Source organism: Macaca thibetana, chromosome 12 (genome assembly GCF_024542745.1).
Source record: "Macaca thibetana thibetana isolate TM-01 chromosome 12, ASM2454274v1, whole genome shotgun sequence".
Taxonomy (NCBI): Eukaryota; Metazoa; Chordata; class Mammalia; order Primates; family Cercopithecidae; genus Macaca; species Macaca thibetana.
In genome coordinates this window covers 51,627,395-51,641,843 of record NC_065589.1, presented here as the reverse complement: position 1 = coordinate 51,641,843, position 14,449 = coordinate 51,627,395, and the positions used below count along the sequence as shown (strand labels likewise).

The window sequence follows — 14,449 nt, the reverse complement described above, 5'->3', positions numbered from 1 at the left end:
TCAAGATGATACATGCCCTTGACTTTCCATAGCTTTCATTCCCTTGAAATTCCCTCACTTCCCATTCCACTGTTCATTGTAAAGTTCATTCCATATTTTTCTGTTCAAATTTCCAATAAAGAGAATCTAATGAGAGGCAGCATCTGACTCCCACTGTCATGGCCATTGCAGTACATTGAGCTCCATAGAAATAGTGCTGGGGAAAGTGAGAGTCGACAGGCACTGGGCCACTCTGTTAGTGGCTAAGGAAAAAATGTTAAACAAGGGCAAAGGAGATCCTAAGAGGCCATGAGGCAACATGTCATCATATGCATTCTCTGTACAGACTTGCTGGGAGGAAGCACAAGAAGCAGCATCCAGCTCCTTCGGTTGGCTTCTCAGAGTTGTCTCAGGAGTGCTCATGGAGGTGGAAGACCATGTCTGCTAAAGTGAAAGGAAAATTTGAAGACATGGCAAAGGCAGACAAGGCCTGTTATGAAAGACAAACGAAAATCTAATCCCTCCTAAAGGGGAGACAAAAGAGGAGTTTAAGGAAACCAGTGCCCCCAAGAGGCCTCTTTTGGGCTTTTTCTTGTTCTGTTCTGAGTATCATCAAGATCAAAGGAGAACATCCTGGCCTACCCATTGATGACGTAGCAAAGAAATGGGAGAGACGTTAATAACACTGCTGCAGATGGCAAGCAGCCTTATGAAAAGAAGGCTGCTAAGCCGAAGGAAATATGTGAAAAGGATATTGCTGCATACCGAGCTAAAGAAAAGCCTGATACAGCAAAAAAGGGAGCCATGAAGGCTGAAAAAAAAGCAAGACAATAAAGGAAGAATAGGAAGATGAGGAAAATGAAGAAATGGTGAAGAAGAAGATGATGTTGAATAAGTTGGTTTTAGCACAGTTTCTTTTCCTTGTCTATAAATCATTTAACCCTCCCATACAACTCACTCCTTTTAAAGAAAAATAAAAAGGAAATGTAAGGCTGTGTAAAATTTGTTTTTAAACTGTACAGTGTCTTTTTTTGTGTAGTTAAGCTATCAATTGTGTAGTTAGATAGCCCTCTACTATTGGCATTTTCAATAGCCACTAACCTTGGCTGATACAGTATGGGGGGTGTAAATGGCATGGAAATTTAGAGCAGGTTCTTCTTGGTCCATAGCACAAATTAATCATATATGGGGATGGTCATTTTTTCATGTTTAGTTGTCTCTGACACAGCCTATATGAAATAATTGCTGCTCTGTTAACTGAACATCACTCTGTTATTGCAAGAAAAAAAAAGTTGCCACTGTTTTGTTGACATTCTGAATGCTTCTGAGTAAATACAATTTTTTAAATTAAAAAATATTTTTTAAAAAAGAGAATCTAATGAAATCAGTTCTTCTTTCCATGCTACTTCAGAGAGTCATTTACAGGTGGCTGCTTATCAGAACCTCCTGAGGGGCTTTAAAAAAATACCAGTGCGTGGAACCATCCTTGACTTAGTGACTCAGAATCTTTGAGGATGGAAAGCTCAGCATCTGTATTTTTTTAAGTTCCAGTGGCAATACTGATGCACAAATCGTACTGAAGCCACTGCCATCAGTGACAGGTCATAGGTTATGGTTCCTAGAAAAGACCCTGGGTCAGCTACTCGTAACTACTCTAGTCAGTTTCAAGCAGAGGTGGGAGATAAAGGGCAGGTAGGGCCACACTGTATGCAACATGGCCAGCCAGGGACCTGGGAGTACCCTGGCCATAAAGACAGCATGAAATGTTTGCTACATTAGTCTTGTGAGGGGTAAAATACTTAAACATAGGTTTACAGTCCTCCATGATGTTTTTTGTGGACAAACACAGAGGAGGGGCCTCTAATCCCAAGACTGAAAGGAGAGGAAGAGAAGATTTTTCCCAGGTAGGCGACATTTGAGCTGAACTTTGGGGGAAAGCTAAAGATTACTCAGGTGAAGAAAAAGAGAAATGAGACCACCAGTGAATGAAACAGCATATCCCAGGTAGAGAAGAGATGCTTGGGCAGCATGGTATTACAGGTTCACACTTCAAGCATCCTCTGCCACCCTTCTGCAAACCCATAGCAAGGCTTCAGAAAATGTCTCGATTATTTATTCTAGAAGTCATTTAAGTCTCTGCCAGACATTTAAGGGCTACCCAAACCAAAATAAAATGAACTGTGGGAGGATATTGAGAGATTAGACCAGAGAGGTATGCCGAAGCATGATTGTGAAGTTTGGTGCTCAATTTTCTAGAATAGTAGCTACTATTTGTTAATTATCCACATACCAGGTACTTTATTGCATTATTTCATTTAATCCCCACAGAACCCAGAAGATCAATACTATTGCACTCTTATTATACATAAGGAAACAGAAGCTCAAATAGCTTCTTTTTACTTGCCACAATCATAAAGCTAGAAAATGCACAGCTGGAATTTGAACTTAATGGTTAAAGTTCTCAGACTTTAAATTTAGAAAAGGGGGAGAAGGAGAATTCTGTATTTGAAAATGAAAGAAAAAGATACCATGTTTATGTCGTTGAGGATTTGCATAGTGGGATCATTTCGGTACTCAAGTGGTTTAAAGAATTTATAAATATATTTATGCAGGTAAATATTCTGTATCCTTTATTTTATTTTAGTTTAGTTTATTTAAAACATTACAGCAATAAAAAGAACACAATCTTTAGAGAAAACCTGGTGTGGTTGCTCAATATGTAAGATAAATGAAAGGGAAGCTGCTCAAGTCAGTAGGAGGTGAGAGGTTCACAAAGCATCAACGTCACCACATCTCTCCTCTCCGTCTTTTCAAAATTCAAGAACTCCATGGCTCTCATATATGGCTCCAAATCATGTTTAGACTCATAAACTTTTTTTACATACCACAAGCAAATGGCTCCAGGAAGCAAGCGAATGTTATACGAGGTGACAGAGGTGTTCTTTGCCCTTGCGGAATATTGTGGCTGTGCAGGAGGGCTCTGGCCACCTAGTGAACCCACTCCTGTGTTGTCATGGGTGCTCCTATGACCTAGAGAAGGGCAGAACCAAACATGGACGTGGTTTAGTGTCAGCTGCAAGCCACCTTCATAGAGAGGTCCTGACCTTTGTCCTCAGAGTCCACAGAAACAAATAAAAAGATTAAACCTTATTTTGGATGGGAGATTGCCAAGACTGTTTTATGGCAAAGTGCGCCCCCAGGAGATGATAAAGTCACCCAGGGATAATGTCCCATTGCTGGTCCCCTGCTTATTTTAGGGTTCCTTCCAAGGGGTGATAGAAGGCATCATAAAGTGATTCACACCCATTCAAACACAGGTCATTTTAAGGCCAGTACTGACCCCTCCTAAATCCTTGCTCATTTAGTGAAGTAGGAAGGATTTTAGCACAGCCCATTATGGCAATATTTGCCCTGGTTTTCCCGGGACTGAAAGGTCTTGGAGGGCATTGAATTTTCAGTACTAAATCCAAGAATGTTCCAGGAAAACCAGGACAAATTGGTCATCTTACTACAACCCAACACACCACAAAACTTTAGTGTTAACTGATCTATAAAACTTAGGGCCAGATGCTGCTATAGGAGTTCACAGACCGTAAATAATTTTTGTATATTTTAGATGTGCTCTTTAACAACCAAGTCATAGCATTTACATTCTTCCTGTTACAAACTCAATAAGTATACTCACTGTCTCAATGCAAGAAAACCCCAGTGGATAATCTAGTTAAATATACGTGAATACTCACAGCTTGTGATGGTTAATTTTATGTGTCAACTTGGCTAGGCATGGTAGATATTTGATCAAACATTATTCTAGATGTTTCTGTGAGTATATCTGTAAGATATTAACATTTAAATCCGAAGACTTTGAGTAAAACAGATTACCTTTCATAATGTGGGTGGGCCTCATCCAATAAGCTAAAGGTCTTAATAGAAGAAAAAACTGACCTCCCTTGATGAAGAGAAAGTTCTGCCAGCAGACAGCTGTCAGACTCGAACTGCAACTCTTCCCTGGGTCTCCAGCCAGCAGATTTTGGACCTGCACTGTTACAATCATGTGAGACAATTCCTTAAAATCTATTTATCTATCTGTCTGTCTGTCTATCTATCTATCTATCTATCTATACCTATCTATCTCTATCTATCATCTATCTATTCATGTACCTATTACGATTAAGAAAAAGATCTTATTAGAAACCAATAACCTGATAAAGTTGTTTGTTTGAACTTTTAAAAACTTAGAGGGAATTTCCAGCATTACCCCATAATTTTGCAATAACCACTTTTATTAAATATTTGTTGAGTCCTCCTGTAGCTGATCACACATTTGTGTATTTTGAATACAAATCCAATGTACTGTATGAACAGAAGACGTGGGGATACATACTGTGCAGGGACATCCTTTACAGACACCCAGCTTACTTCACTGAATCTTGACTCATCACATGGACTGAGTTATTTCTTGGCTCCTTAGGTTCATAGTTTTTACTTTCTTAGTCCCAGGCACAGCCCCTTTCATGGCCACCTGAATCTCAATCCAGTGGCTTACCAGCTTAGATTAACAATGATTAACAGAGTTCTAGCCCTTTTTTCCTCTTCTTCTTCAATTCATAATCAAACTGATGTGCATTTATTATCTTCCTGGAATCTCCCCAGTGTGTTCTTCTGTATTCTTCTGAGAGATAAAATTAAAGTTTTCTTGCCTTTACCCTGTACCACTATTGTATATGTATACAGACACAGAGATACACACTATTTGAGTTTTCATTTAATATGAACAAATGTGGAAAAGCTTTCTCCTCGTTTTCTTCATTCCACATCCTGGTTCCGAGGCAGCTGATCTAATTGGCAGGGGCTGTTCTTTCCTCAATGACTCTGTCTTTCTTAGAGGAAACAAGATGAGCAGCCTTAGAAGAGTCTGCCTTACTGTATGTCAAGAACACGAGAATCTTAGCCAACATACACCCCTGGGGCAGCACGTGCAGGCTGTTCCGAGAACCAGTGTTGGAATCAAGACGTGGCTCTTGAATCACCGCCATGCCCCAGTGCTTTCACTACTTACACTTCATCATGACATACTCTTTGGACTGGTTTCACAGAAACGTCTTGGTTCTCCCCTTGAGGGTGGAGAGACATCATGATTGAGCCTGGGGGCCAGTGTGATTCTTGCACCATGAGTACTGTTACCTCACAGGGAGCCTGAGGAAGAGGGGAGGAGAAGCCTGTCAAAATTCCTTTCTTGTGTCACTCAGATCTGATATCTAGATCTCATATGATAACAGGAAGTTCCTACTTAAGGGGAAGGCACAAGTGCAGTCCTTCGAGGTAATGGGCAGTTGCAATCTCTGCAAAGGCTTAAGGAAGGTTAGCAGGCCAAGGAACAGTCTTACTGCTGCAGCTGGTCCCAGGGCACTACTGATATGTATTTCCTTACCACCCATTCTAGACTTTCCTCATCCTTGACCAATATTTTCATCTGGTTTGCATTTTTGCCCTGTGTGGTGATAGAGACCTTTATCCCTGAGGAGTTTCAGCCTTTAATTGTCTTATTCCTATCAAGTCACTTTTGATACAATTTCCCTTTGTTTTATTTATTTATTTATTTATTTAAGACAAAGTCTCGCCTTATCCCCCAGACTGGAGTGCAGTGGTGCGATCTCGGCTCACTGCAACCTCCACCTCCTGGGTTCAAGCGATTCTCCTGCCACAGACTCCCCAGTAGCTGGGATTACAGGGGCCCGCCGCCATACCCACCTAAATTTTTTTGTCTGTTTTGTTTAATATAGATAGGATTTCACCATTGTTGGCCAGGCTGGTCTTGAACTCCTGGCCTCAAGTGATCTGCCTGCCTCGGCCTCCCGAAGTGCTGGGATTACAGGTGTGAGCCACTGTGCTCAGTCACAATTGCCTTTGATCAATGAGACTGGACACAGAAGAACTAAGAGAAGCCCCAGTGAATCCCCTGGGTTCTAGACATGCTTCTCTCTGTTGCAGCAACCCTCATTCCTCAAGGGGATCATCATCAATTATGCCTGACAGTACAGTAGCTCCTGTTTTTGAACACTGGCATGGAGAGTCCAAGGTGGCTTCAGTGGATCTCATGGCAGAAGAGTTTCCACCCTGGGAACTAGGATCACTAATCTAGCAGAGACTTAGTTTATGAGAGTGAGGAGACCAAATTCTGAAAGTGGATCACTTGGAGTTACAGTAGAACAGGTTGATCTTATATCCTATATCTATCATCCGTCTAGCACCCATTTGTCTATCTACCAATCAATCAATCTATCTAATACGTATTATGTATTACATATGCAATCCATCTACCTAATATATATTAGCTATCTAATATTTTATATATCTATATATTATCTCTCCTCTATCCAATCGATGTCACCATGAAGGGCAGCACCCCAACCCACAAGGTGTGATCTCTTTGCAGGTACTTCTGCTGAGCCTTCCATGGGCCTTTCATTAGTCTCTCAAGTTAGTTGCTTCTAAGGAATAGAATACACTTTAAAACTCATGACTCCAGAGTCATGAGCCTGTCGCTGCACTTCCTCTAGTTCTTTACTCTGAGGAAATGTCATGTATACAATGTTAGTAGATCAGGCATTTTGCAGGTCCTTAGATGGTGGTGTTGGCAGAGATAATACCTGCCACTTTCCTGTGGCAGGGGAGACAGATCCTTCTCCAGAGTGTCAATTCAGGTAAGTATGAATCACTACCCTTCTAAGGTGAAAGGGGTCTGATGTATTTGACCTGCCGCTAGCTGGTTGGCAGGTCTTTCCAATATTGGAGCCATATCAAAGTCTCAGCATCAGTCTCTGATCCTGGCAGGGAGGGAATTCAGCAGCAGCAGTAGCTAGAACAGCCTCAGTGAGAGGGAGTCCATGTTGTTTGATCCACGCTCAGTTTCCATTCTTACCACCATAACTTACAGCCCCATTGCACAAACACTGGGATGACTCAGTAGGAAGCTGGCTGACATTCACAGGGCAGGTCATGCTGCCAACTTGGTTGTTGAGAGTTTTGTATGAAATTGCTGTTCTCTAATGGGTATTCATATGAGATAAAATGTCTGCATGTATTGTTTCCACTACCATAAGTCTCTGTACATGAATATCTGCTAGACTTCCTTGTCCCATGTCCTTGAGTCTTGACTATTTGATCAAATCATTTTCCATTGCTCAGGACTCAGTATATATTCTTTCCTGAGGCCACTTCTCCTTCAACATGAAATGATAATCAATTTTACTGCCCAATTGGAGAATTTCTCTTAATTACTTTTTTCAGGGTCAATCTTCAGTGAGACTTTAGTACAGCAACAGTTCATTTCTGGCTAGCACCAACATATCTCACCAACCTTTGTGTAAACCAAGCCCTTTGTCCTTCTGTCAGTTGGTCACAGGAAATCCTCAGTGATGACATAGGAATGGATTGACAAGAGAGATAGATGAATCCAGAGTCCAGTTGGCTGTCTCTCCAACTCACTGCTAGTAATGTTATAATCCATTACCCATCACTACAGTCTCTGTGAATCAACGTATCCCCCTGGCCAGATTGTTACCATGATCATTGGCCTGGAGGCAATGAGATGTGGTGGTAGGCAGATCGTGAAGAGAACAAGTACTGTCTTATAGTACTTCGGGTGATATAACTACATAGTCTCCAACTGAGGAGACTGCATAATCTCCAGAGAGGCAGGCAAATTTGGACATTCAAGATTGTTAGATTTGTCCACTCAAATGTCCACTTTGCAGGTTTCCTACTCTTTGACGTAGGAGACATTTTAAGGCTGTGAACTTTTTCTCCTTTGTAAGTTTGCAACGCAATACCATGAAACCCTGAACGTGATTTTCTTCCTCCCTCATTTGCCCTGCAGCTGCAGTAGATAAGAGGATTTAGAAGGCTGCCATAGAGACCCTCTGGCTTTCACAGCATGTTTTAAGTGGGCAATTAGCTTTCCTGAGCCTGTTATGCCTTTTTGCAAATCTTCTAAAGCCATCAAAGGCAGCCACTATGTAACAAAATCCTTATGATTATCATTCCCTCTGTACTGATCAAGTACACAGCCACTTGATATGCCAATACCTTGCCTTCTGCCTATACCACATAACATATTAGCAATTGTACTATCACTGTATGCCAGGAATCCAGGCCACCCAGTTTACCACCAACGGTGGGGACCCAAAGTTCCCTCTTAGAGGTCTGCTTTCTAAGGACACCCCTTGAACCATGTCTTAGCCTGGGTTCCCTAGAAAACAGAACTCGAGGCAAAAATTTGTGTGTTATTACTTCAGTATAGGGTAGAATCCCAGGGAAAAGGAGACATGAGACAGGGAATGAGGAAGAGCAAATACAAGGACGTGCATTACCCAGCTAGCCAGAGCTTCATAGCAGACACATTGGCTTCTCAGTCTCGAGAAGACATCTCCAGAAAGACCATAGGAGAATGATTGCATCTTGGAACAGTCCATCAGGCCAGGAACTCTAAAGGGCAAGTAATTTATGTGTAGGCATTCCCTCAGATCTTGTCTTCCATTGGTAAGAATTCACAAATTTTGTCTACTTTCTCTCACATCTGAGTTGCATCAACTCAGCACCACCTCAGGCAGCCCCTGGAGCTTCTGGAGCTCCATTCCAGGCAGTGTGTGGCTTCAGTGGTTTCTTCCTTAGTTGGTGATGTCTGTTGAAGCTTCTCCTCTGTGGGGATGACCCGAGCAGAAGCAGACTTTGGACTGCAGCAAAGGAATGAGCTATTGCTAGGATATTCCTGGTTAGGGGAGAAGGACCATAAGTAAAGCCAGCCTCTGGGGGCAATAAGTGAGAAAGAGTGGATCTGAATGGCACATAAACTGGGCCTGGTATATTCATTTTCTCTTTAAGGAAGTAAAGCTGAATGTTAAAGTTAAGCCCACTTCCTAAAGGTATAACAAGTTTGTGCTCTACCTCTCTTAATAAGAGCCTTTCCTCATTTTAGAATTTCATAGACTCACAGGACTGGAAATGTCTGTGCAAATCATTTGGTTCAGCCTCCATATTTTTCAAAAGAGAAGCACAAGCTTTAGAAAGTTAAGTTAAACAGTAAATGGAGAAGCAAGAAGGCCTGCCTTCATTCCAGTCCTCATTCCACAATATCACACTGATAAAGCAGATGAAGGGGGAGTCATTTGCACTCCACTTTTGCCTTTATTAAAGTCTTTTGAAGGTGTTGGTTTAGTGAGGTAATGTCTCAAAGCAGTTTTAAGAACACTGAAGGAAAGATGTCATGTAATTTTGAAATGCAATTGTTGGTTTTGGAACAAAAATTTTTAAAACAATGCCAGCCTACTTTGTTGATGAATCAGAGTGAGTGTTATACGCCTCTACATTTCCAGAGGCAGAACCTCATCTTTGGAAGTGAAATAGAGTATAATACAAAGAAAGAACGCCAACAAACAAAAGTGAGCATGTCAGATCGCAACCACCTCCCTTTAATTCTGAATTGATTAGGTTGGTGCAAAAGTAATTACGGTTTTTGCTGTCATGTTAAGCAATTCACAAGGATTGGCTCAGAGATCTTCCTGTGATCTTTGCATTCACCCCTAAGTGGAAACCTAGTACTCTATGCCCTCTTTAGCACAGCGATAAAGGTGACATTTGTAGCTATGGTAACGATCAATAAGCAGCTAGAGCAGAAGCTGCCTGTCTCTTGAAAACAGCCTCATTTCTAGCAAGTCTAGTTGCTTTGCTCTTAGTGGACACATTAATGACAGTGACATCTGGAAATTGTTGCCTTCCTGACACATGTACTAAAGGGTATAAAGATCTGAACTCCACCTTCGGACAGCCTTGATTTCTGTGGCTACTGAAGCTGCAATAGAATGAACCAGTCTTCCTCCATGTTCCAAATATTATCCTAGAAAATTTCTTGTTTTTGTTTTCTGTCTGAGAAAATAAAAAAAATCTGGCTTGTTAAAATCCATTTCCTGTCATGTCTTAAATTAGCCTGGGACCAATTTGTTTGAATATCTGCTCCACCTCTGTAGGGGAAAACTGATGAGCAGGCTTCAAATTTCCACAAGTGGGTGCCAACCACGGTGTGCCCTGACGCTGGCTTGGGATGCTTTCTGGCAAAGGCAGGGTTTCACTTCTGATTTCATGGCAAATCAAACCCTGAATGAGAAGACAGCTGTAGACAGGAGGGAAAACAGTCTCTTCCGTCTGTCAGTTCTTCTCCTAATATCCCTCTCCACCCCAGAAGGATCCATTGATATGTAACAGGAAAAATACAGACTACATGCAATTCAGTGAAGTGTGAGAAAAAGCTTAGGTAGTTTCCAGGCAAGACTATCATATCAGCAATGCAAGCAAAGCATTTGAAATAGTGATTCTACTGTGGAAATGATACTCACTTCCAGGACCTGCCAGGTGCTACTCTTGATGCTGAAAACAACCTCTCCTGGAATGGAGGTAATAGTGCACTTACTTCTGTGTAGGTAGATTAACCTATTTTACCCCTTTTAGATGGGGAATCGCTATTGCCCTCCTGTGGCACCATGAGGCGGAAGATTGACAAATATATAATCATGCATTTTTTGTTGTTTCCTGAATTATGCAGGATGTGTTTTCCAGTGAATTCTACTGTGGAGGCTTTCTGAAGTGTCAGAGTCTATTACCTGCTGCCCAGGAAAATCTATTACAGGCATGTACAAGTGGAGCTGAAAAATAGGTCTTTACTCACTAACAGAGACTGAGCAAGGACTGCTAAATTGTACCCTCCAGTACTGTGTTCTCATGGCTTTTTCTCTCCTTCTTTACGTATGCTTAACAAGGAAACTCGTTGAATGCACATGCTTCTCAAACCTGGGCTTCCCTGGAGGTGCAGTAAAGCCTACAGAAATCCAGAAGGGGCAATCTCCAAGTCTTCAGTAAGTACTGGAGGACTTTCTGCCTTTCCTTTAAGATACATCCTTAGTAGAGCAATTTGAGTAACAGCACTAGTGATATTCCTGGCATGTCTGATATTATGATAGATATTGTCTCTGAGTGCACATTGAGGGTTCCAACCTCTTCACAAACGTGGATGCAAAGTTATCACCAAAATGGGGACCAGGAATATTTTTTTAGCACTATGCATTGAAGTAGAGAAACCATGTCAAGCACATGTCTGTATAAATGCAGAACTGTAGTATAATATCATAATGAGGATACTGACATTGGTACAATCTACTGATCTTACTTATATGTATAGAAATCGTGTCATCAATAAAGTATACGTTCTTTAAAAATAGTAGTTCTAAGAAACAAAACCTCAGCTACTCATGAAAGCATATGCATGGGTGCATTAACTATAATATAAAAATGGCTAAAAATAAATAACGGCACACCTCTTAAAGCATACTATTCAAATTATCATTAGCTGATGGAATTAGAGTGATCTTTGTTTTAGTTTACTTATTTCGATTTCTACATATTTTCAGATCTACCATTTAATATCTCTTTTATGATAAAAACAAAAATTTTTTTAGAAGAAAACAAAAGGTTTCTTTTGGTATGCCATGAACACACAGCCTGAGAGTAAGCATTGAAATAGCTAGAATGGGCCAGGCGTGGTGGCTCACGCCTGTAATCCCAGCACTTTGGGAGGCCTGAGGTGGGCGGATCACTTGAGGTCAGGAGTTTGAGACCAGCGTGGTCAATATGGTGAAACCCCGTTTCTACTAAAAACACAAAAAATTAGCCGGGCGTGGTGGTGTACACCTGTAATCCCAGATGCTCGGGAGACCGAGGCAGGAGAATAGCTTGAACCCGGAAGCCAGAGGTTGCATTGAACCCAGATCACACACTACTGTACTCCACCCTGGGCAACACAGTGAGACTTTGTCTCAAAACAAAACAAAACAAAACAAAACAAAAAACAACACAAATCCTGAATATCTAGAATGGTCGGAATTACCCTTAAGAGAGGCTGGTTTAGTTGACTGATGTGTGTTGTTGATTTGGTTATTACTCCATTAAACCATAACTCCATCAAACTATATATGTAAATAAATGTTATACATATATTGTATATACAATGTTTATATTTATATAGATAATTTTACATATTTTGGATATAATTATGTAATATCCAAATGTAATATAATTGTATATAACTAATTATAAAAAATATCTAATTAAATTGTTATAATTATGGAGTTACACGAAGTTGTATGAAATGAGGCAGAGAGATCTTTAGTACACTTTATCCAGTTTCCTCCCATGGTAACATTTTGTTAAACTGTAGTCTTTATATCATATCACAACCAAAATATTGACATTGATAGAATCTACTCATCTTATTCAGATTTTCCCAGTTTTCCTGTATTCATTTGCATGTGAGCACGTGTGTATTAAGTTGTATACAATTTTATCACCTGTATAGGTTGGTGACCACCACAGCCAAGACCTGAACAGTTCCAACACCAAAAGGGTCCCTTATGTTACCCTTTTATAACCACTTCCACCTCTCTTGTGTTACTCCCCCAGTCTCTAATCCCTGGCGACTACTAATCTGTTCTTTACTTCTGAAGTTTTGTCATTTCAAAAATGTTACATAAATGGAATAATGCCGTATGTAGCCTTTGGGGATTGACTTTTTCCACTCAGCATACATCCCTGGAGATTCATTCAGGTTGTTTTAGATATCTCAAGGGTCTGTTTCTTTTTGCTGTTTAGTAGTGCTAATATGTTATGCTTATATCACAGTTTAATCATTGACCTGTTGAAGGACACTTGGGTTGATTCCCATTTTTATAAGTAACAGCTATTACAAGTCAAGCTGATTTACTTGTGACAAACATTTGTACATGGGTTTTTGTGTAACCATACACTTTCAGTTTTCTAGGATAATGACCCAAGAAGTGCAATTGCTGCTGGATTATATGGTAGTTGCTTATTTAGTTTCATGAGACACTGCCAACCTGTATTCCAAAGTAGCCATATCATTTTACATTCCCAGCAATGTATAAGTGAGCCAATGTCGCCACATTTTCCCCAGCACTGGGTATTGTCACTCTGATAGGTATGTAGTGATATATTACTGTGGTTTCAATTTGTATCTCCCTAGTGACCAGCGAGGTTGAATATCTTTTTATATGCTCATTTGTTATCTCTATGTCCTCTTTGGTGAAATGTCTAATTTTCTAACTGGATTGTTTGGTTTTTTAAGTCCTGCATTTTGAGAATTCTTATTATAGATACCAGTCCTTGCAAGATATGCAGTTTGCAAGTATTTTCTTCCCAGTTTATAGCTTTTTATCTTCTTACATGAACTTTTGCAGAAAGTTTTACATTTTATTAGGTCCAATTTGTTGATTCTTTCTTTTATGAATTGTGCTTTTGGTGTCATGTCTAAGATCTCTTCACCTAGTTCTAGGTCTCAAAGACTTTCTACTATGAGTTTTTCCTGTAAAAATACTATAGTTTTATGTTTTACATTTAAGTCTATGATCCATTCTGAGTTTTTGTTTGTTTGTTTTGTTTTGTTTAGAGAGAGGGTCTCACACTGTTGCCCATGCTGGAGTGAAGTGGCATGATCTTGGCTCACTGAAGCACATTATTTTGAGTTAATTTTTGTGTGGAATGTAAGACTTTGGTCAAATATCTTCTTGTGTGTGTGCCGGTAGATGTTCAGTTGCTCCAGCAGCATTTGTTCAGAAGGTACCTCCATTAAATTACTTTGCACCTTTATCAAAAATCAGCTAAATATATTTGTGTGGGTCTATTTATGGATGTCAATAGCCTTTTGCCACACGGAGAGGTGGAGAATGAGGAGTTACTGTCATGAAAGAAGAGAAGAAGTGGAGTTATTCTAGTAATGGATCCAAATGGAGAAGCAGTGAGTGAGCGCAGACCCTGGCCCTTACAGCAAACATCTGTCTGGCAATTGTTGAAACATCAGGCCTGAGCTTTTTTTAAAAAAATCACTCTTATTTAAGGCATGCAGCAGGAGATTGTAGTGAAGTCTCTGCCTCCCAATAGTCTCTCGCTGTTTTATCACTTAAATGAAACAGGGCTCTTTTGATTCCATACTATCTTCTGCCACAGATAATCAAAGACTAATTTTTAGTCTTTGAGCTTTCAGTGTTTGCCAGATGTCTTAGTCTGTTCTGGCTGCTATAACAAAATACCATAAACTGGGTGGCTTGTAAACAACAGAAATTTATTCCTCAAAGCTCTGAAGGCTAAGAAGGCCAAGATCAAGGCACCAGCAGACTCGGTGTCTGCTGAGGGGCCTCTTCCTGGCTCACAGACAGCTGCTTTTTGCTGTAACCTCACAGGGCAGAAGGGGTAAACGAACCAGCATTCTCTTGGATAACAGCACTTGAGTCTCTTGGATAACAGCACTAATCCCATTCAGGAGGGCTATATTCTTGTAAACTAATCGCCTCCCACAGGCTTCACCTCTTAATACCATCACATTGGGGGTTAGGATGTCAACATATGAATT

At 40.5% G+C, this 14,449-nt stretch overlaps 1 protein-coding gene and 1 pseudogene across 1 annotated transcript in view; one reads left to right on the top strand and one right to left on the bottom strand.

Moving 5' to 3' along the window:
- The window catches only part of STAT4 (signal transducer and activator of transcription 4), a 151,560-nt gene extending 151,354 nt beyond the window's left edge, over positions 1-206 (bottom strand). Inside the window, exon 1 of the mRNA XM_050751698.1 lies at positions 17-206. The gene's annotated coding sequence lies outside the window, so the exon portion shown is untranslated. The remainder of the gene's footprint in view (positions 1-16) is intronic.
- A 47-nt stretch (positions 207-253) lies between these two features.
- LOC126932313 (high mobility group protein B1-like) lies at positions 254-956 on the top strand (annotated as a pseudogene).
- Positions 957-14,449: the final 13,493 nt, after the last annotated feature.